Source organism: Aethalodelphis obliquidens, unplaced genomic scaffold (genome assembly GCF_003676395.1).
Source record: "Aethalodelphis obliquidens isolate GAN/ISIS:26980383/991018 unplaced genomic scaffold, ASM367639v1 scaffold3, whole genome shotgun sequence".
NCBI classification, from domain to species: domain Eukaryota; kingdom Metazoa; phylum Chordata; class Mammalia; order Artiodactyla; family Delphinidae; genus Aethalodelphis; species Aethalodelphis obliquidens.
The window spans coordinates 21,117,282-21,138,309 of record NW_020837947.1 but is presented as its reverse complement, the minus strand read 5'-3'; the positions used below and the strand labels follow the sequence as shown (position 1 = coordinate 21,138,309).

Here is a 21,028-nt window from a genome sequence, read left to right as displayed (position 1 = left end):
GTCTAATACCCTTGTCCCCACTGTGTTCTTTATTCTATAAAGACCAAAGTAGTGGGGTTTAAGAAACTGGTTCTGCTGGAGGCCTTCCATTAGCACATCTCACAATGTGGTACTAGCATCAAGAAGGCAGTTGTCTGAACTGAAAAGGTGAGACACTTGGCAAGTTTTATCCTGAACCATAATTCTGGTTGGCAGTTCCAGGGAAGCCAAATGTCCTTCATCACCATTTTACCACTCCTTTTACATATATAAATTCTGTAGTATGGTTACCAGTAATTTTGGAATTTTTATATTACAAAATGGTTTTCCAAAGACAGATCCCCTAAAAGACTGTACCTCTAAGAAGTGAGTTTTCCACTTAAATTGGCTCAACTGGAGACTATAATCTTGGCACTAGTTAAATTATAATTTAGGAAGTCCCTATATTGATTTCAAAAGTCTAGTTGAAAGTCTGGGTAAAAGTTTCTGAGAACTGAGGGTGGTAGGGATGAGGGGCGGAAGCCCAGTAATAAATAGAGTTTGCATTTGTGATAGAACCTGGCAATTTGCAGCATGTATTCTGCACTCAAAGCAGAATATTAAGGCAAAGTTGGAAGAAAGTATATTGTGTCTAGGGGATTTCTGCTTCCAGCCATGAAGAAGTGATAACGTCTGGAATTACCTCTCCCACACTGTAAACTAGAAAAGATTGTTAAAATATAATAAAAGAACTAATTTTCAGACAGTGGTCAACAGAGCTGCTGAAGACTATGATCTCTGAAGAAAGAGAATTAACTATGTGTGCCCTTTAATCGCCTTGGCTTTCTGCCTGGAGGCGATTTCCAGATCATAGCACTGGGAGGGGAATCTCAAACAAAGCCCGGAGGGTCTCACTGAGTTAAGGAGCCCAGAGTTCAGAGATCCTAAGGCGGTAGAATTTGTGGAGAGTACTGGAACGTAAGGGAGCTCTGAAGAGAAGGGGCTCCAAAAATCTGCATAGAGTTCCTTCTAGTCTTTGGCTGAATATCAGTCTTCACATGAGTAGGATGAAGCTCTACAGTTTGAGGAAAAGAACAATTGCTGAGGGTCTATAAACTGAATAAATCCAAGAGCCCATTTAAGGCCAGGAATAATTCGTGTTCCCACTAGCCAGAGTAAAGAGACCTCATTGAACAGAAAGGGCATGAAGGGTCAGGTATGAGTCACTGTTCTTGAGTAAATGTTACTCAAGTCCCACTCTTCAAAGCATTAAAAGTAGCTTCAAAATTATTAAACTGATCTTCAGAAACTAACTGCCTGAGAGAAAAAAGAACACTACCCTTTAAGGAAGAACAAAACAAAACAAAAATCCAACACTCGAGACCAAATTTATCATGCCTGGCATCCAACCAAAATTTCTAGACACGCAAGATGCAGGAGAACTTGACCCCAAACCAAGGGAAAAGTCAGTCAATAGAAACAGACTCAGAATTGATAGAGATGAAATTACCTGACAAGGACATTAAAGCAACTATTATAAATGTAGTCCATGGGTCAAGAAGACAGAGGGAAAGTTGACATGACTGGGAGAAAAAAAGGAAGATGTTAAAAATGCAAACAAAACTTTATGTATAAAAAATACACTGAATGGGATTGACAGAAGATTAGAGAATGTAGGGGAAAAAGGATCTGTGAATGTGAAAACATTGCAATAGAAATTATCCATCCTGAAGCACAGAGAATAGAAAGACTGGAGGAAGAAAATGAACACAGTCTCAGTGACTTGTGGAACTATATATATATAACTGGAGTCCTATTTTTAAAAAGAAGAGAAGGGGAGGAGGCAGAAAATAATATTTGAATAAATAATGGCAGAAATTTTTCCAAATTTGTTGAAAACTATAAATCCACAAATCTGAGCTCAACAGATCCCATGCAGGATAAAAACAAAGAAAATCACATCAAGAGAAATAATAATCATGTTACTGAAAGCAAGTCATAAAGAGGAAATCTTAAAACTGTCCGTAGAAAAAAGACAGATTACATAGAAAGGGATAAAGATAAGAATCATAGATTTCTTCTCAGAAATTATCAAGTTCAAAGAAATGTAATGACATCGTTAACGTGCTGAGAGAAAATAACAGTGAACCTAAAGTTACATACCCAGAGAAATGTATTTCCAAAATTAAGGCAAAATAGAGATTTTTTTTGAGACATACTAAAGTTGAGAGAATCTTTCATCAGCACTACACCTGCAGTATGGGCAGAAGGCAAATGAAACCAGATGGGATCTTGGCTGTCCACACAGAATGAAGAATATTAAAAATAGCAAATTTGTGAGTAAATATATGTCATTTTCTCATGTTATTATCTCTTTAAAAGATAATGAATGTTTAAAGCAAAAATAAAACAATACATTGTGAGGTTTAAAACACATGTAGGAGTAAAATGTATGAAAACTTGTAGCACAAAGAATGGGAGAAGGAAACTTTGTAAGGTTCTTCCATAATTCAGAAATTGGTATACTGTTTTTGAAGACAAACTGTCATAAATTAAAGATGTAATTTGTAAATCCGAAGGCAACTACTAAAAAGGGGAGATATGGCTAATAAACCCATTGTGGAGATAAAATGGAATACTAAAAATGCCCAATTATTGAAGTGTTCTGTATCTTGATTGTGGTGGTGATTCAATATGTGTATACAACTATCAAAACTTATCAAATGTACATTTTAACAGAATGCAGTTTATTGTACATGAATTATTTCTCAATAAAGTTAAGAAAATAATCTAATGGAAAGCAGTAAAAGGGGAGAATAAGCATAAAACAGATGGGACAAATAGAAAATAAATCATAAGATTTTAAATTTACACCCAACCATTCAATAATTACATGAATCTAAATATTTCAATAAGAGTTAGGAATTTTCTGGCTGAGTAAAAAGGCAAGACCAAACTATAGTCTGCCTATAAGGAATCCATTTTTAAAATAAAGTTACAGGTTAAAAATAAAAGGATTAAAAATATATAACATGCACCACTAGTCATAAGGAAGCTAGAACAGCTAAATTAACAGCAGACAAAATAAACTTCACAACAAAGAATAAAGAAATAAGAATACCAGAATAAAGAAGAACATGCTACAATGATAAAATTGCTAATTCATCAAAAAGACATGACAATCCTAAATGTGCGTGCAACTAACAATTGTGTCAAAATATATAAGGAAAAACTCATAGTTTTGAAAAAGAAATCAGCAAATCCACAATTGTAATTGGATATTTCAACACTCAGTAAGTAATTGATAGAACAGTTAAACAAGATATCAGTAAGGGTATAGAAACTTAAATAATACTATCAACCAACTTAACCTAATTGACAGAGACCACTCCTAGTAACAACTGCAGAATACACATTCTTTTCAAGTACACACAGGACATACAACAAGGCAGACCATATACTGAGCAATACAATGTCTCAAATATTTAAAAGGATTGAAATCATTTAAAGTATATTCTTCAGCTACAATGGGATTAAAATGAACTAAGTGATACTGAAAACTCAACATATCAAAATTTGTGTGCTGGGCTTCCCTGGTGGCGCAGTGGTTGAGGGTCTGCCTGCCGATGCAGGGGACACAGGTTCGTGCCCCGATTTGGGAGGATCCCGTATGCCGTGGAGCGGCTGGGCCTGTGAGCCATGGCCGCTGAGCCTGCGCGTCCGGAGCCTGTGCTCCGCAACGGCAGAGGCCACAACAGTGGGAGGCCCTCGTACCGCAAAAAAAAAAAAAGTCTAAATCCAATGCTCTAATCGTCTACCTTAACACGTAGGAGAAGAAATGAAAACAAACCTGAAATCAAAGACAGAAGGAAATAATAAGAACAAAAATGAATGAAACAGGAAATGAACAAACAATAAAGTTAAAAAATGGTTCTTTGAAAATATTGATAAAATTGATAAACTTCTAGCTAAACTGATCAAGAAAAGAAAGAAGATAAACACTCACCAATATTAGGAATGAAAGAAGGGAAATCCTACACTATACTAGAAATCCTATAGACATTAAAAGGGTCATAAGAGAATACCATGAACAAATTTATGCTAATAATTTAAATTTAGATAAAATAGACAATTTCCTTGAAAAGAAAAAATTACCAAAATGTGCTCAGGAAGAAATAGAAAACCTAAATTCCCTATAAAAACTGAATAAATTGAATTCCTAATTCAATTGTCACTAAGATAATTCCCAGCCCAGAAGTCTTCACTGGAAAATTCTATGAGACACTTAAAGAAGAAATAATATAATCCCCACTTTCAAGAAGTCTCTCACACAATTCTGGCCCGGGGCGGGGGACTGGCCTAGGCACCTACACTGGGAAACCCGACCGCATTTGCCTGGGGCAGGCTGTGAGCAGAGCAGCTGGGGAACCCAAGGGCTGTGACCAAACGACCTCTCCGGCTACCCCCGTGACCGCGTTGCAGGGAGCGGAACCAACTCTGCTTCACACGTGGGTGGTGGGACCCCGGCCCTTGGGCAGTCCCCATGGCCAACCCTGTCCCTGCGCAGGACCAGGAGCTGGCAAAGGCCCAGGGAGCTGCCCCGGCACCCCGTGGGTCCTCACTGGTCCGTAGAGCTGAGGTAAAGGTGGGGTGACTCTTTGTTTAGTGGTTTAATGCCCTCCTGGAAGGCCGGGCTGCGTCCACCATGTTCTCACTGTGTCCTGGGGTCCTCAGCGTGCCTGGCATGAGGCAGCCTTAATAGCTGTTGTACCAATGAACAAATGAATGCATAGACTGGGAACATGAAGGAACCCTCCAGGTGAGTAAGGATTATAGACAATGACATTGAGCCTGGAGAGGATCGAGAGCCCCAAGTCATGAAAGGGATGTTTGGGGTACTAATTCCTATAATGAAGGCACTAAAGTACAAAGAAGAAGAAGGAAAAAGAGGAGTCATCTCTCACAGAAGGGGGGTTGCCAGAAGTGGGGAGTAGAAGGTGGAGGAAATGGATGAAAGTGGTCAAAAGTAACCAACTTCCAGTTATAAGATAAAGCAGTTTGGGGATGTAATGTACAACATTGTATCTATAGTTAACAATATTCTATATTTGGAGGTTGTTAAGAGGGACTTCCCTGGTGGTCCAGTGGTAAAGAATCCACCTCACAATGCAGGGGATGCAGGTTCGATTCCTGGTTTGGGAACTAAGATCCCACATGCCACGGGGCAACTAAGCCCGCGTGCTGCAACTACTGAGCTCGCGTGCCACAACTAGACCCCCTGGGCAGCAAACCACAGAGCCCACCCGCTCTGGAGCCCACGCATTACAACCAGAGAAGAGAAAACCACCAGGCCACAGCTAGAGGGGAGCCCACGCACCTCAATGGATATCCCGTGTGCCACAACTAAGACCTGACACAGCCTAAAATAAATAAATAAATAAATCTTAAAAAAAAGAGTTGCTAAGAGAGTAAATATTAAAAGTTCATATCACAAGAAAATAAATTGCAACTGTGAGGTGATGCATGTTAACTAAACTTATCATGCTAGTTATTCTCCAGTATATACATATATCATATCATTATGTTGTACACCTTAAACTAACACAATGTTATAGGCCAATTATATCTCAATAAAACTGGGGAAAAACATTTAAAGAACAAAGAATATCAATCCTGCATAAACAGTTATAGATTGCAGAGGAGGGAGGAACGCTTCCCAACTCATTCTATGAGGCCAGCATCACTCTGATATCCAGCAGACATCCCTTACTCCTGAGCAAGCAGTGTCCTTGCTCCGGACTCTTAAGCCTCGGGTAGCCCCATACTTTGAAGCGCACTCCTTAACATTTTCTAAGTCCCCTCTGGTGCCTGGGATCAGCTGAGGCTAGCAATGACACCTGGGCAGGGAGCCTTGAGCTTGGACTGGGACCCTCAGAAGTCCTGGCCCCATATTCTTTCTTATCTGACCCTCTACCCTTCACCTGGGCTCAACCATATACCCCTATTTGCTCAGGGATTCATACCTATAGGGTCAACCCGAGACCCCAGGGCAAGGTTCCAGTAACAGAAAGGAGGCCGGGCAAGCAGATTGCTCCCTCTGACTAGCACAATGTTGCTTTTGAGGGATCATGAAAGGTTGGGCCTCCAGATGGTGCTGATATGCAGAGTGTGAGCGACTCTCGCTTACGTCAGACACATAGCAACGTTAGGTCTCTGGGCTACTAAGAGTTCACTGCCAACACTTGGGTTTGAGCCACATATTTGGACCCATGCCTTGATTCTCACCCCCCTACATTCTGACTGCTGTGCAGCCCATGAGCACAGCCCCTGGAGGCAGCAGGCATCTTTTTCCTGTGGTGGCAAGAATGCCTCACCCTGTGCACTCCGCACTCTGGCATCTGGGTTGACCATCCAAACCCTTCTGCAAGCTCTGTATGCCGTGTCAGGCAGTCCCCTGGAACTGGTTGCATCTGTCTCCTCTGGGGGCTTTAAAATCATTGCTCAGCACACCCATTGCCTTTCCAATTGATTTCTGCCTCTCACCTCTTACTGGTGCGGTTGTGCTAACCCAGGATGGTTTTAATTGTGCCAAATGATCAGGGGACATTGCTTGTACAGATGGCACTGCCCTTCCTGCTCTACCCACAGGCCCCCACGTCTTTTCCCAGCTCGTGGCAGTGTCTGGAAAGCAGCAGTGTGGTCAACATTGAGAAAGATCACATGCTAGAAGTGCACTGATTATAGTCTAAAGACTTCTACATCCATGCCCTGAAATTCCAAACAGTACATTGACCATGACCAGAAAAATAAATGTCATTCACATTTCCCTGCACAACTGGGGTGAGACCTGCATTTGTGGTCACCATCGACAAAGCATAGTAACAACTTTACTGTGTCTCACTGGAAGCCAGTATTCATGGGTGGCAGATGGGTGATGTGACATCATGAGTAATGGTGTGATCAGCATTGAATCAAAGGTAGCAGAGAATTGCAGAGATAATACGGCAAACAGTGCAAACAGATTCCAGCTTTGTGAGTAATACTAGCATTGCTACATCATCTCTAGTTGCGAGATAAGAAATAAGCCAAATGGAATATTACTCAGCCATAAAAAGGAATGAAATTGAGTTATTTGTAATGAGGTGGATGGACCTATAGTCTGTCATACAGTGAAGTAAGTCAGAAAGAGAAAAACAAATACCGTATGCTAACGCACATATATGGAATCTAAAAAAATGGCACTGATGAACCTAGTGGCAGGGCAGGAATAAAGACACAGACGTAGAGGATGGACTTGAGGACACAGAGGGGGAAGGGGAAGCTGAGACGAAGTGAGAGAGTGGCACTAACATATACACACTACCAAATGTAAAGTGGATGGCTAGTGGGAAGCTGCTGCATAGCACAGGGAGATCAGCCCAGTGCTTTGTGACCACCTAGAGGGGTGGGATAGGGAGGGTGGTAGGGAGACGCAAGAGGGAAGGGATATGGGGATATATGTATATGTAAAGCTGATTCACTTTGTCATAAAGCAGAAACTAACACACCATTGTAAAGCAATTATACTCCAGTAAAAATATTTAAAAAATAAAAAAATAAAAATTGAACATGGAAACTCAAAAAAAAAAGAAAGAAAGAAAGAAAGAAGCCAGAAATGATACATTTGATAATAAAGAACTGGAAGAAACAGCTCCTGGACCTAAATAGGAAGAAATGGATGCTACAAAGAAACTTTATGTGCACCAATTAGACAATAAACAAATACTTGAACACCTCTTTTCTCCCTATGCCTGACAGAGGCCCATGGATTTTGTAATAAATTTTTAATCAAATTGTTTAGATAGACAAAGGCCTTGCAAAAAAAAAAAAAATTGCCTGGAGCCCCACACAGTCTAGGGGCCCTCCTGCTAATACCAAACCAAATACATCACACAGAAAAGAGACCTAGAGACCAGCATCCCTCAAGATCTCATATTGAGATGCTCATGAGGGCATTTTTGAGACATGAGTTCACTGCACAAAGATTGCTATTCTTTTTTTTTTTTTTCCTATATCTGTTTCAGGAACTAATACAGTTACGTGGGCAGCAGATTGGAGGCCCTTTTTAAGAAAAAGAATGCAATACAAAATTATACACTAAAAATTAGATACAAACATGAACACTTATTCACAACAAATCACTAATTTTACAAAGCTGACAGATACCACGAACGGAAAATCCAGGAAGGTAACAAATGTTCTTGGTCAGTAATCGTCCGTGTCACCTCCATGCTACTTTCTCCTTGCCTTTTTTGACTCATACTTGGTTTTTGTGATATGATTTGTCAATGGAGAGACTAAAAAGGTAATTAATTTTTTCCCTAACGTAGTCAAATGCATTGCTTATTATCATATTAGGATTCATAAAACATGCACCTTCACATACAGATGTACTATCTGTACGGTTTTCATCACATGAACACAAAGATCCTTCTAAATTCTAGTTCCACAATCCCCGTTAAAAAGGAAAACAAATGGCATGTTTATATTTAAATCCATTGCATTATTGAGTATATTCCTGCAGGAGAGAATTCCAGACCAAAAGCCAGGCATCGGGATGTCTCCACCAGAGCAACCTCTGAATTCTGTGGCCTTTCTCTCATCCTCCTCTATCTCACCAATGACTTGGCTCAATCTGGGGCACGGGTTGCAAAGCCCTGTTCTGGAATCTAACTTTCTCAATCCTTCTTGAACTCTCTCCCCTTCTCCAGCTTAGAGGTTCTTCATCTGCTCATGACAGGGACCAGTGATGCCCAATTTCATCTTCTTTCAAACCACTCCTATCTCATGTTTGGGCTGAGGACTTTGGCACATAGAGACCAAGAACTTGACATTCTTATTCTCAGCTTCCTATGTTCTTCCATCCTTGTTATCTGGGCCTGAGCAAAGAGTCCCAGAGATCAGGGGAAGAAATTCACAAAATAAGAGTAGAAAACACCTGGGTTGTCATCCATGAGGTACCACCAGTGAGTACCAAATCCTAGTCAGGCTCATTTTCAGGCAAATCACTCTTGACAGATGTCCTAAGTTTTAGAGTTACTGGATTTTTGCAAAAATATTCCCTGAGTTAACCTCTTGCTACATAATCTAATTTTTAAGAAGAGTTATTTAGGGCACAGAGTGCTCTATTGTTTTAATATCAATTAAGACTACGACCAAGAGAAAAGCCTGTTTCGGGCTTCCCTGATGGCACAGTGGTTAAGAATCTGCCTACCAATGCGAGGGACACAGGTTTGGGCCCTGGCCCGGGAAGATCCCACATGCCTCGGAGCAACTAAGCCCGTGCGCCACAACTACTGAGCCTGAGCTCTAGAGCCCATGAGCCACAACTACTAAGCCCGCATGCCACAACTACTGAAGCCCACACGCCTAGAGCCCGTGCTCCGCAACAAGAGAAGCCACGACAATGAGAAGCTTGCGCACTGCAACGAAGAGTAGCCCCCGCTCGCTGCAACTAGAGAGAGCCTGCACACAGCAACGAAGACCCAACACAGCCAAAAAATTAATTAATTAATTAATTAATTATTTTTTTTTAATGCCTGTTTCCCTGCAGAAGGGCTTGAATGTAAAGCATCTCTCCAATTCAGCTGTGAGGGGATGTGAATGGGAGCCCTGAAAACAGGGCAAAGCTGTTCACTTCCCTAAAAATAATTTTTTTAACTGCAATATACTCTTTCAAGCAGTCAAGGGGCAATTTTTCAATGCTCCACTCGAGGTAAAGACATATCTCCCCTCTTGCATTCTCACCCAGGAAGAGAGCCTGTCTTACCTACTGTGTGCTTTCTCACACTTTATTTAGACATGAAATTCTAACAGCTTAAAAATAACCTGGGATATGTACATATTCCTCTGTATGTATCAAATATTTAAACATTTAAAACGACAATACAGGAAAAATAATTTGGAGATGGCTGTGGCCCATTCCCTCTCTCCTTTCTCTGGCCTACCTCCCATCTCCACAGGGACCCTCCTCCTCCTTTTCCCAGATTTCTGGCCATTTGCTAGCAAGGCAGTTTTTTAACTCATTATTTTTGCCCATTTATTAGCCTTCAGCCCGCTTCTCTTTATTCCTGTCCACATTGCCCCTCTACCCAACAATTTTCATTCTTTCTCCTTCCTTGAGACAGCAGGTTTCATAACCTCAACTGGGAATGGTGGGCATACCCCACCGCTGGGAGGCATGGTCCCTTTTATCCAGAGGAATGACAGGCGAGGGGGCCACACAAGGGTGTGGACATGGGGACAGAGTGGGGCTGGGACTCTGCCAGGCCTCCTGCTAACCTGAACAGAGTGCTTTTGTGTCCCCCACTGCATGGGAATAGAAATGGAAAGTGTGGGTCCCAGGATGCTGGAAGTACTCATGTTAAATTGTTTGGGGATTGTTAGGTGATTAGCATATTGATTGTTGCCACAGACCCCAAACTCTGGATCTCCCCAAGACCCTTCAGCCTTCCCTCATTTCTGTTGCTGTCCCAGCCCAGCCCCTTCAGTTAGTGAAAAGGAAAAATTGTAATAGATAAGAAATGGCAGAAATGAACAGAAAAACAACATTCATGGCCTTTTGTGACAAATTCCCGAGTTTACCTTCCTAAGGCTGAAAGAAAACTATTCTGTCTGAAACAAAAAGGAAGTGAATGGTTAGCTCGAATAATGTAGGGCTTAGTCGCTCAAGCTGCAGAATCAGACAGGCATGGCTTCGATTCCCAGCTGGGCTGTTCCCTCTCTGAGGGACCACTTTATTCAGCCCTCCAAGCCTCAGCGTTCTCATCTAGAGAGTGGAGATGATAATCTGCCCTTCCTCACTGAGCTGTTGTACACATGCAGTGAGACAGTTATAATGGGCTTGACCTAGATTATAACAAGGACTCAAGAGATGGAAGGCGGTCCTACTTTTCCAAAGCAATGTAATGTAGAAACTAAAGGACTAATTAGAGAGGAAGGTATTTGCTGCCCTTTAGGAACTCACAGTCTAATAAAAGAAGCAAAGAAAAAATAAATAACAGTATAGTTCAGGAAAAGATCAGTGTTACAGACAACAGCCACTAAAAGAGACAAGAGAAATTTGTGAACACTTGAGGAAGGGTTTCAAGATGCTGCAAAGGGCACAGAACATTCGCTTAACTTTAAGAAATCAGAATTGTTTATGTACAGCCATTCCCATACTGTCTTTATTACACTTAAAGTTCAGAGATAGTGGAAAATTACAGACGGTTTTGGAGGACAAATTCTGTGACTACAATTGAAATTGGCCTGAATCTTAGCCTTCTGCCCTTAATGGCTAGGATAATCCTATCGAAGGGAAAATCGGAATAAGCTCTAATAAGATAATTGTGGAGACGGCCATGAGGATGCTCACCTCAGCCCCATGATCTTAGACCACTTGCAGGAATAGCTGACCACGAATCGTATCTGCTCCTATCACCCATCTCTTTTAGGTGGTCCTCAGTCTAATCATCAACAAGCCAAGGCCATTTTTTTAATCCCCCATACAGTCATGTCCTCAACTCTTATATTGCTGCAAGGACCAATCAAGGCCCAAGGATGAAAAAATTATTTTTCCCTCAAACAAATATTTTATTATTAATAATTTTACATATTAATAAAAGTGAAATTAGATTAATAAAAAAGAGTAGCAAAAGCACCAACTTAGATGTGTAAGGAAAAAGCCAATTATATGGCATTGTAAAATGAGGCTCAAGATTCTCTAGGTCATAGATGTCAGCTTCCTTGAGCCATCAGAAGAGGCCCTGATGGGGCACTCAGTGGGCAAAGCCATTAGGAAATTCTGGAAAAATGAGGTCAATCGTACTCAGAGCATCTGGCAGGGGTCTAGTGTATACCAGATGCTGGGTCCATTCTGTTCTCTCTGCTTCTACCATGGCCAATCTGTAGCACCTGGAGTAACCCAAAGTGTAGGAAAGAGAATCCTCAGCTGATTCAGCAGCAGAGCATGGAAAGAGGAGAAAAAGCTCATCAGCACATGGCTCAGAGAAGCCAAAGGCAAATTAGAATCTGGGCTGGCGCACTCTGGCATTGTCAGGTTAAACATACAGACAATGGATTAAGGTGTCACAGTGATGGCCACCCTAACCTGGTCTCCTGAGTCACACTAGCTGCTGAGTACCCTTGCCCAGTGAACTGAGGGTCCCCCCAGTCCTTCAGCACTGTATCTTCTATTTCTTCTATCATATCCCATGGTTCTTTTTTCTTGGTTTGCTCCCATTTGGTACTTGCCGTATCTTCTACTAGCTTCCTAAGAAATGATAAGTGGAAATGTTTTGAGACCTTGTATGTCTGCAAGCAGAAATTTTATTTTATCTTCACACTTGAGTGAAGAGCTTGAGTCAGCACAGAATTCTGGGTCAGAAAGAATTTTCCTTCAGAATTCTACCATCTTCTAGCTCTACTGTCATTTAGTCTCAGCGTTGCTTTGAGAAGTCCAAAACCATTCTGACTCCTGATACCCTGTAAGTGTCTGAAGCATATCAGAGATTCTGTGTTTGTAGAATCTTCTTTTCATCCTCAGTATTCCTAAATTCTATGATGATGTGCCTTGGACTGCATCTTTTTCTTTTATAGTGCTCGGCAGGGATCCCTTTCAAATCCCTTTTAATCAAGAAACTGATGTTTTTCAGGCCTAGAAAATATTGTGAATTATTTATTGGTAATTTATTCCCTTCATTTTTCTCTGTTCTTTGTGTCTGGAAATCCTGTTATTCAGATGTTAGACAGTCTGGACCAGTCCTCTAATTCATCAATCTTTCCTCTAATCATTTATCTCTTTGCCTTTTTGTTTGCTCTACTTTCTTCAGAATTTCCTTATTTTATCTTCCAACCCTTCAATTGAGCTTTTCAACTGCTAACATGTTTTTAATTTCCAAAAACTCTTTTTATGTTTCCTGAATGTTTCTATTTTATAGCGTCCTATTTTTTTTATTTTCTGGATGCAATCCCTTCTCTTATTTCTTGAGGCTATTGATAGCGTTTTAAATATATTATTCCTTTCTATATAGTTTTTGTTGACTACATGCTGCATTTGCTGCTTTTTTATTTGGGTGTCTCTGTTTCATTTCAGAGCTTTCCCCAGAAGCAAGACAGTTTTTTGTTGTCCATTCACGTTTAAGACAGAGATGTTAAAAAATCAATCTGTGTCCCTAAGAAGGTGGGAGGGGCTGTCAACCCACCGCTTCCCATTAGAGGACTTATCTGGACAGCTTGATGCTCTCCAATTTCACCATCTGTAGGTCTTTTTTCTTTGATTGATTAGATGCCCTGAGATTTCTCTTTCAAACTCTTGCCTGGAGATCTAACTGCCAGGGGTCTGGGAGTCAAATAAAGAAGATGAGTGGTGGAGGAGGAATGTCTTGGCATTCGAGATTGTTAGTTGTGTGCATGTGTGTACCGTACATAGATAAACTGTCTTAGTCAGCTCCATGGCCCTCTCCACAAAAAATTAATGAGGGAGCATTTAAAATATACCAATCTTAAAAAAAAAAAAAAAAAAAAAAATATACCAATCTTGGGAATTCCTTGGAGGTCCAGTGGTTAAGACGCCTCCCTTCCACTGCAGGTTCAATCCCTGGTCAGGGAACTAAGATCCCACGTGCAGCATGGCACGGCCAAAAATATACATCTATATCTATCTTAAGACACGCTCCTCTACTCTCTTGGCTCTGAAGTTCACAGAGTGAGTCTGTGGGAGCCTGGGCCCCCACTCTGCCTGCTGCAGGACACTCTCATCTCCTGAAGTATTTTTAAAGCAAATTCTTATAACTCCCTGAAAAACTTGTCATGTTGACTTAGGAACTGTCGTTAGAGGCTGATATGAGCCTCTTCATTTAATGATAAAGATAAGAGAATTCCTTGCATTAAAAAAATAGATCTGTGGGAATTCCCTGGTGGTCCAGTGGTTAGGACTCAGTGCTTTCACTGCGGTGGCCTGAGTTGAATCCCTGGTTCTGGAATTAATAACCCACAGGACATGCGGCAAGGCCATAAATAAATAAATAAATAGATTTGTGATAAATCCAGGCGCTCTACTTAACACTGGTCTTCCATTTTCCTTCACCTCATAAACACCCTCCAGCCCTGGAGAGAGCAAGAGTGCTTCATGCATGCATGCATCCATTGATTTCATTCACTAAATATTTATTGAAAGTTCTCTATGTGCCAGGCACTTTTCTAAGAACCGGATGTACAACGGTGAACAACAACAACATATCCTACTCTCATCCTGGCTGACATGGGTTAAGACAGAAAATTATAAAGAACAGCAGTAGGGGCTTTTCTGGAGGCACAGTGGTTAAGAATCCACCTACCAATGCAGGGGACATGGGTTCAAGCCCTCGTCCAGGAAGATCCCATATGCCGTGGAACAACTAAGCCCGTGAGCCACAACTACTGAGCCTGCGCTCTAGAGCCCGTGAGTCACAACTACTGAGCCCACATGCCACAACTACTGAAGCCTGCATGCCTAGAGCCTGTGTTCCATAACAAGAGAAGCCACCGCCATGGACATATATACACTACCAAATGTAAAATAGATAGCTAGTGGGAAGCAGCTGCATAGCACAGGGAGATCAGCTCAGAGCTTTGTGACCACCTAGAGGGGTGGGATAGGGAGGGTGGAAGGGAGATGCAAGAGGGAGGGGATATGGGGATATATGTGTATGTAAAGCTGATTCACTTCGTTATAAAGCAGAAACTAACACACCATTGTAAAGCAATTATACTCCAATAAAGATGTTAAAATAAATTAATTTAATTAATTAAAAAAAAGAGAAGCCACCACAATGAGAAGCCCACGCACCGCAGCGAAGAGTAGCCCTCACTCACCGCAACTAGAGAAAAGCCCACATGCAGCAACAAAGACCCAACACAGCCAAAAATAAAATAACTAAATTTATAAATAAATAAATAAAAATTAAAAGAACAGCAGTAAATATACAGTAGGGTGTGGCAAGCAGAATAATGTCCGTGTCCTAATCCCTGGAACTTTTGAATATGCTATGTCACACGGCAAAAGGGAATTAAGGTGGAGAATCAGTTGGGGAGAAATAGGGAGATTATCCTGGATTGTCTGGGTGGGCCCAATGTAACCACAAGGATCCTTATTATAAGTGAAAAAGGGAGACAGGAGAGTCAGAGTCAAGGGTGAGACAATGTCAAAGACTTGTCCGTCATTGCTGGCTTTGAAGATGGAAGGGGGCCATGAGCCAAGACATTCAGGCAGCTCAGAAGCTGGAAAGGGCAAGGAAATGGATTCTTTCCTACAACCTCTAAAAGGAATTCAGCCTCTTCCAACACATTTTACATTTCTCATCTCCAGAAATGTGAGATCATAAATTTATTTTGTTTGAAGCCACTAAGCTTGTGCTAATTTGTTATAGCAGCAATAAGAAACTAATAGAGATGGGGTGCAAAGGTGGAAGCAGAGATAGTTTAATCACTGGGCACTTACCATGTGCCAGACACTGGGTTAGATGTTGATGATAAAAAGAGAAAAGATATGGTTCCTATCATCAAAAAGTACACAGTCTTGGGCTTCCCTTGTGGCGCAGTGGTTGAGAGTCCGCCTGTCGATGCAGGAGACACGGGTTCGTGCTCCGGTCCAGGAAGATCCCACATGCCACGGAGCGGCTGGGCCCGTGAGCCATGGCCGCTGAGCCTGCGCTTCCGGAGCCTGTGCTCCGCAACAGGAGAGGCCACAACTGTGAGAAGCCCACGTACTGCAAAAAAAAAAAAAAAAAAAAAGATCAAGAAGGCCCTTGGCAGTGTCAATATTTACAGGAAACAGGAAAAAAAGGAGTCAGCAAAGGCATATAGAGAGAGGCCCGTAAGAAAGTTGGATCTTGGTAGCCACAGGAAGAGCGAGTTTCAAAAGTGTGAAAATAGCAGTGTGAAATCTTAGAAAGGATGACGAAAGGATGATCAGTTGGAGAAGGAGCCATACAAATTAGTAATTAGGAAGTCATCATAAAGACGGACAAGATGATTTCAGAGGTGTGAAGGGAGAAGCTAGACTGAAGAGTTAAGAGGTAGATTTTTAAAAAATAAGTGTAACAACTATAGACATCTTTTAAAGATGAAAAGTTTAACAAAACAGAAACACAGAGTGATAAAAGAAATTTTATGTGGCCATATGTAGAAGATGATTTTATTTAACCTGAATTTCCTTTTGAATCAAGTAAAGGTGAATCAAGGGGAAAGAGAGGCAAATGGCCATTCTGTACCCACAGGTCTACAGCTACGGCAAACTAGCCCCCATGTTTACCCACAGGCACTGAACGCTAGGGCGATATTCAAAGAGCTCATTTTGGTCTTTAATTTCATTTTATACTTCTTCTCGCTAATCATATCTCCCTCTACATCACCAACTCCCACTCCCTCAGTGGTCTCCCCCACATTCACATCCTGTCCTTCTCTCTCTCCTTGCCTCTCCTCTCCAGGGCTAGATATCGAGTTCACTCACTCACAGAGAACACTATTTTGGTTTTTTTTAATAAAAAAATCTATTTCCCCAGGATAACAGTCAGAAAAAATTATAACAGTTGTAATCATAATTGGACTCTTAGTGTTAAAAGAAGAGAGGCTGACTTAGCCACCATAAGGAATCAGAAAACCCACCAGGACATGGGACTTTCACAGTCAAAACCAGGGAAGTCCAGGAAAACTTGGACAAGTTGGTCACCCCCAATGGCAAGCTGTCACGATCTGAGGTCACGGGAGGAAGTTGTTACTCTCCATTTCTCTCTCATGGCGATTCTGCCTCTTCAGAAGAGTCTTTGCTGTTTTCTTGCTAGGAATAAACCAGTCTTCCATGACCCACATCCTAGGAGGAGCTAATCTGAATGACTTAGCTAATAACCTTTGCCCAATCCCTCTCCACCCCCCACACATACACACACAGGGATCCCAGCCAGCCTAGGAGTGGGCTGCCCTTGGGTCAGGTGACAACCCCATCCAATCTGCGAGCATCTCTTTATAAAGCTAGTTGGCTAATTTCCTAAGCCCTTAACTTTCTTTTGTAAGATAATTTCAGAGCAAAATGGAGCTGGGTGTGGTAGGTACCACGTCATAGATATTGTTTGCTAACCTAGGACAGTGTATTAGTCTGCTAGGACTGCCATAACCACCTTCTGGCTTTTTCCTGTGTGCTCACATTCCTGGCATTTCTCTCTCTCTCTTATACTAAGGACACCAGTCATATTGGATTAGGGTCACCCTTACAGTCTCATTTACCTTTATTACCTCTTTTAAGGCCCTATGTCCAAATACAGTCACATTAGGGGATAGAGCTTCAAATTATGAATCTGAGAAGGACATAATTCTGTCCATAACAGTCAACATTAATCCCTGTTTGGGGGAAGAGCTGCTCCCTCACTCTCACCCTGTGGTTCTGGCAGGGTCTGTCTATCACAGGACTGCCCCACCTGCCCTGGCCATAAGAGTGGGCATGTGACCAAGACAGGGCCTATGATAGTACTCCATTGCTCTGACTCTAGTAACTAGTCCACAGCTGAACAGCTAAGTCAAGTTCAGCCATTAGAGTTCCCCTCTCCAGGTTTTGGCTTTTTAAAAACAGGATCTTCCCTTTTATTTTATACAACCAGAAGGATATGAATCTGGAACAGCCATATTTTTACCACATGTTTTTACTACAGGTTGAAAGCCTGTATGTCGGAGGAGAGAATTAAACTGATGTAGAAAGGAAATGGAGAAAACAATGTGGGAAGGAGAGGGTACGTGATGTTACCTAGCCCCTGATTCTAGACCTGTTGCTGCAGGAGCTAATCTGACTCCTAGTTTACACAGTTCTTCCTCTCTGAGAGCTACCCTGGGTCTTTCCAATAATTTCCCCTTTTTGATTAGGCTAAGTTCAGGAGTGATTTCTCTGACTTAACTGAATATACATGAGGGCTATTGGTGGCAATTCCCACCAACCACTGCAAGGTATACTCAGGTGGGAATAAATATAATAAACATGTAGGTCTGGGCAGCTAGGCATCCAAAACAAATACAGGTGGCTTCACTGTGGTCAGGAACTCCAGGCAAATGAGCACACAGTACCCAGCAACTGTTTTGGAGGAATGAAGGCAACACCCTCTGGAGGTCAAAGGTTCAGATGTTCAGGAAGATAGAGAAGTTTAGGATACAGAAGTTTGAAAAGATACAGAAGTATACAAAGATACAGACAGACGTTTGGGAAGAATGGTGAACATGGAGAAAAAAAAAAACAATATAGACTTCTACTTGAATTAAGAAAAGTAAAGTGAATTGCTTAAGAACAACTGAATGAATTGCCTTACCACATAAAATAAATCACTGGGGCTTTAGGAACTGCTTTGGGGAAATACAGATGGTCAAGATGACTCGATGTTACTGACTGTAATACCAAACTGTCTGGCAATGGTGATTGCCATCAAACATTAACAGTTGATGTCACTTAAGTACTTTTGGGCACCTATTAGGGACTCAGAGAGAAGAACGCAAAAGAAACAGGAGGCTCCGACCTCAAATGTTGAAGTGTTATATAGAAGACAAGGCTTGACACACCTGAAACACAAGAGTTTAAGAGAACATAAAGGCTAGAATATATGGCATCTTACCTCAAGATTTCAGTAACATAGAAGCAACTGAAGGCTTTTGCATCTCTACTTATGACTTTAGAGGATTCCGTTTCCTAAATTGGACCAGCCTAAAAGGGAAAATATAAAACTCTGAGTATTACCAACAGCACTTTTTTGTCCAATGAAACTCAATATATCCAAGCCAGAAACATAGAGAATAAAATTAATTTTGGCCAATTGGTAAGCACTAGAGGGCTTTAAACACCATCTGTATCCCCCCAGGCATTCTAACATGAAGTTGAATACAAAGAGAATGTCCCAGAATGTTGAATTACCTTTTACCCACACAGTGTGGACTTGAGATCACGTGGATAAAAATGACAGCAAATAGAGCAACGGGAGAATAAAATATTACAATGTTGTGCTTTATTAAAAAATGTTAGAAGAGAGATGTTTGCTTTAAATTTCATAAATAGTACTTCCTTAAGCTCTTAATAGTTCATATAATACTTGGAATCTAAAGGCGAAAATAAAGTTAGGATAACATAAATAATTCGTTAACAAAGTAAACACAACCACAATCGAATGTATGAATGAACAGAAGTTACATGAAATGATTCCAGGGTCTATTTTTATTATTCCCATGTCTTTAGAGAAGGAGGAAACTGTTTAATCATGCAATTGCTCAGATTTTCCTGCAATGCAAGTTTCAATTCTCTGCATCTTTATACAATTGCAATTTTTTAAAAGATAGAGCTTTATCAGAAAAAAAAAAGGCAGTCCTAATACAATCCAGAAATATTTTCGAGGTCAAAGCTTACTTTCACATACATGGAGTGAAAAAATTTAACTTAACTGAAATGCATCAAAGCATGCTCATTATTATATACACCCATGCACATTTCGGACGTTCCATATTACTTTTCCTGGACACCCAGGTGGGTTCTAAGGAAAACTCTAATGGATTATGTTTCATCTACACAGCTAAAAGAAGGAGAATTGCACTCTCCTAACTTGGTGGTGGTTTCCCACTCAAATTTGAGATTAAAGAGGTTTAAGTTCTTGCAATCACAGCTCTTTAGATCACATCAATGAGTCTTCACAGACTTACCTTCACGAGAAATTGTACAACTGAAGAGATGAGAGAACAATGATATCCTCTTTAATTAGAGGTTTTGTGGATCCATTCTGTGGATATTATAGACATCCTTCAACTTGATTCTGACACATTTAAGGCAACTGAGGAAAAAAAGGTAAACGGATCCCCTAACAACTTTAGCTATGCCTCTCATTAATCACTATTTTCAAGGGGCCATAGAACTTCCTGTGGTTAATGGTTAACACCATCTGGTGGCCTGCAGGACAAGTGGCAAACGTAGACTATTAGGGCTCAAGGAGTCTTGAGAGGCCACTTACATCCATCTCTCTGCCTTTAGGCAGAAGTGGGGAAATATGAGATGCTATCAAATTTTTGAAGACTTTCAAGAAAGTAGATTCTAAGACATAAAAACAGTAACTCCAAAAACACTTCAGTGTCTAGCAACCCGCATCATCAACTCTCACTGTCATTGTCAAGATATTTTAAATCTGTGAGCCTGGAAAATAGATGCACGACACAACAACTAATCTCTGGATGTCAACACGCTTGCCAATTGTGTGACTCCCCAGAAAATATACACAGCTCATATCTGCACTGTAAAAAAAGAAGTGCTCAAAGCCCTCATCATTTCTAAAGGGGTTCTAAGCCAGAATGACTTCCACTCTCTTGAGAATAAAATATTGATTTCAGGAGAGTGGAACCACCTGTCCCATTTCTATTTACCAGGACTAGTCAAGATTTGAGATTTTCAAATTTTATTGTTCTCTTTGTTTCTTCTCTTTGAAATTTGTTTTTACATTGGAAACATCAATGTGAACATGTGCTTTAAGGACTTGAAAAGAAACACACCCTTTAAATACTAACTGTGTCTATAATTATTTAGCACCTGCTCAAATAAAGCAAGAATTGCTCCAAACGAAGAGTGTTGCTTATTTTTGTTGATCATAGGATCCTGGAGAATAAGGTGGGATTTTGGAGGGGAGAGGAAATAAAGCCCTGAGAGTATGACAAGGAGAAACTAGGTTAAACTATGGTAGTTGCAAATCAAAAATATCACAAGCCAATGACTGTATTCTTTGTTTTTCTTTGATCACATCAAATCTCAATTCATATCACAAATTATATCACACTGTGGAGTTCGTTGCTCTATCAATCCCAGTTCATACCTGAGAGCCCTGGGTGACATCATGTTCTTAACCAGATGTGCCTTGAAGAATAAATTGAGGAAACAGAACGTAAGATGGTTACAGACCTACAAGTCAGGATATAAAAAGATCTGTGGCTATTCCAAAACAGATGTTTACGGTGAAAAGAAGCTGCCCGAGAATTTCCATGGAAAGAATAGCAGAAAGAAAAGAAGTAG

General features: G+C 41.0%; 1 protein-coding gene across 2 annotated transcripts in view; it reads right to left on the bottom strand.

The window, feature by feature from the left end:
- The window catches only part of ADAT2 (adenosine deaminase tRNA specific 2), a 106,100-nt gene that overhangs the window by 4,095 nt on the left and 80,977 nt on the right, over positions 1-21,028 (bottom strand). For both annotated transcript variants that reach the window (XR_003428338.1, XR_003428339.1), the window contains one exon: positions 18,606-18,694. The gene's annotated coding sequence lies outside the window, so the exon portion shown is untranslated. The remainder of the gene's footprint in view (positions 1-18,605; positions 18,695-21,028) is intronic.